This window comes from Eptatretus burgeri, chromosome 8 (assembly GCF_056783735.1).
Source record: "Eptatretus burgeri isolate ZD-2024b chromosome 8, Ebu_testis_v1, whole genome shotgun sequence".
Classification (NCBI taxonomy): domain Eukaryota; kingdom Metazoa; phylum Chordata; class Myxini; order Myxiniformes; family Myxinidae; genus Eptatretus; species Eptatretus burgeri.
The window spans coordinates 23,260,413-23,263,330 of record NC_140968.1 but is presented as its reverse complement, the minus strand read 5'-3'; the positions used below and the strand labels follow the sequence as shown (position 1 = coordinate 23,263,330).

At 56.0% G+C, this 2,918-nt stretch overlaps 1 protein-coding gene across 1 annotated transcript in view; it reads left to right on the top strand.

The window, feature by feature from the left end:
* The first annotated feature begins 2,057 nt into the window (after positions 1-2,057).
* Positions 2,058-2,918, top strand: part of LOC147021310 (insulin-like growth factor 2 mRNA-binding protein 3) — a 42,314-nt gene continuing 41,453 nt past the window's right edge. Inside the window, exon 1 of the mRNA XM_085891149.1 lies at positions 2,058-2,144. The gene's annotated coding sequence lies outside the window, so the exon portion shown is untranslated. The remainder of the gene's footprint in view (positions 2,145-2,918) is intronic.

Genomic DNA, 2,918 nt, shown 5'->3' with positions numbered 1-2,918 from the left:
GGAGACGGGACGAGGTCAGAGCCAGGGAGACGGGACGAGGTCAGAGCCAGGGAGACGGGACGAGGTCAGAGCCAGGGAGACGGGACGAGGTCAGAGCCAGGGAGACGGGACGAGGTCAGAGCCAGGGAGACGGGACGAGGTCAGAGCCAGGGAGACGGGACGAGGTCAGAGCCAGGGAGACGGGACGAGGTCAGAGCCAGGGAGACGGGACGAGGTCAGAGCCAGGGAGACGGGACGAGGTCAGAGCCAGGGAGACGGGACGAGGTCAGAGCCAGGGAGACGGGACGAGGTCAGAGCCAGGGAGACGGGACGAGGTCAGAGCCAGGGAGACGGGACGAGGTCAGAGCCAGGGAGACGGGACGAGGTCAGAGCCAGGGAGACGGGACGAGGTCAGCGCCAGGGAGACGGGACGAGGTCAGCGCCAGGGAGACGGGACGAGGTCAGCGCCAGGGAGACGGGACGAGGTCAGCGCCAGGGAGACGGGACGAGGTCAGCGCCAGGGAGACGGGACGAGGTCAGCGCCAGGGAGACGGGACGAGGTCAGCGCCAGCGAGACGGGACGAGGTCAGCGCCAGCGAGACGGGACGAGGTCAGCGCCAGCGAGACGGGACGAGGTCAGAGCCAGCGAGACGGGACGAGGTCAGAGCCAGGGAGACGGGACGAGGTCAGAGCCAGGGAGACGGGACGAGGTCAGAGCCAGGGAGACGGGACGAGGTCAGAGCCAGGGAGACGGGACGAGGTCAGAGCCAGGGAGACGGGACGAGGTCAGAGCCAGGGAGACGGGACGAGGTCAGAGCCAGGGAGACGGGACGAGGTCAGCGCCAGGGAGACGGGACGAGGTCAGAGCCAGGGAGACGGGACGAGGTCAGCGCCAGGGAGACGGGACGAGGTCAGCGCCAGCGAGACGGGACGAGGTCAGCGCCAGCGAGACGGGACGAGGTCAGAGCCAGCGAGACGGGACGAGGTCAGAGCCAGCGAGACGGGACGAGATGGGGCACAATCCTCCTCCTCGCGCTCGTCCCCACAACCATCACACTTTTTTTTTTCTTTGTATACCTTGTCAAGGTTCGTATGAGAGCTAACACACAACACACATCAAGGGGGGCATGCGACAGGATGGGAGGGAGTGGGAAGGACGAAATAGTGGGGAACAGAAACATTTGGAGATCTGTGGAAGGGAGAGGGATGGGACGGGGAACATGGGGAATAGATGATGGATATTACAGGGACTTTCAGGAAGGAAAGCAGGGAATTTGAAGGAGGTGGGTTTGGGGTGGATTAACGGGGGTATACAAGATCCAGGTTATGGATGGAGGAAGATAAGAGATGGTGGTGAACAGCTGTTTTGAAGGCCTGGAGGGAAGAATGGGAATGAATAGAGTGAGGGAGTTTATTCCAAAGGTGGGGAAAAAGAGGAATAATAGAGTGAAGGTGAGCAGTGATTCGTGATTTTGGTAGTTTTACCAGAAGGGGTTGTTGGCAGACCTTGAGCACCCTGCGGAAATGTGGTGGGGACAAATCGCAGAGAGAGCAGGGGGGGCGAGGCTGGAGAGGAGACGGTAGAAGACAGAAAGACCACCAACCAACCTGCCTTGATTGAGTGAGAGGCCCAAGGACTCAGCCTCATTGCGGGAGATGCGAATGATCCGAAATGCCTTGGGCCGTGAAGCCGAGAAAGGTGGGAGGCAGGACCACCAGCCCAGAGGGGAGAGCAGTACTTCATCAGGCAGCGGACAAAAGCTTTGTAAGTGGTCAGGAGCTCAGGTGGGCCGAGGAAGACCTTGCACGACATAGGATTCCCAGTCGGCGACTGGCTTTGGAGGCGAGGTTTGAAATGTGGCTTTCCCAGGAAAGGTTATGGCAGATAGTGAGACCCAGAAGCTTGAAATAAAGGACTTTTTCCAGAGGATTTTTGAGAAAGTGGATGGGGGGGTTTTCTAAACGGTCCTTTCAAAGAGACATAGTGAGAGTGTGAGATTTGTCCGGATTGAAAGACATGTTCCACGTGTTGGACCAGTTTGTGATTTTAAACTCGTCCCACTTCTTTTTCAGGAGGTATGGGCTTCTTCTCCTGACCACTCGCCTCCCGATTGGTCCGACCCATCGCGCGATTTCCTGGCCATCCTCCATTGGGCAGGCCCACGGTAGGCGGGGCAACAACCACCCCTCTAGATGGAGTCCCGAGCGGAGGCGTTTGTGGCTCCGCCCACCTCCTCATCTCTTGCCGCGTGCCTGATGGCGATGGTGCTGAGTCGGAAACGGGGCGGGTGAGACGCCCGCTCCTTGCCGATTGGCTTAGAGAGATCCCATGCCTATGTTAGGCTTCGCCCACGCGCTTGCTGGGAGCGTGCGAAGAATGCCATGAGCGTTATTGGCGTCAGGATGGAGCGATGGTGTTGTTGTGATACGAAGTGTAAAAATGTAAAAGAAAACCCTATCTATCAAAATAACCGCAGCGCATGTATGTAATTCCCATTAAATACAGGTAGGGGGCCCTAACTAGAAACACACTTATCGAAATAACTAAGCTTCGGGGACGGCTGTCTGTCTGTGTGCACAAGGCTTCCAAATTCGTAACAATACCTCACCATACGCTCAGGGTGCGTTCCTGAAAAATGGTGTATATCGTGAATCGGCTTGTTGCGAAACAAGTTTTCCCATAACAATAATGTTATAAATGGGAGATACATTCCTGAAGAATGTCAAAAACCAGCATTTTTCCCAAAATATGAGTTCCAAAGATAAAGTTGTGCTAATCTACACTTATAAAATGGTGCGTGCGTGCGTGTCTTCCATTACTCCAAAACTATAAAACCTAACAGCCTAAAACTTTGCATGCATATGAAGAAAACTCCAAGGAAGTGCAAGAGTGAAAATTGGGTGTTTGGGTTAATTAAAACACCCCTTTTGAAGATAAT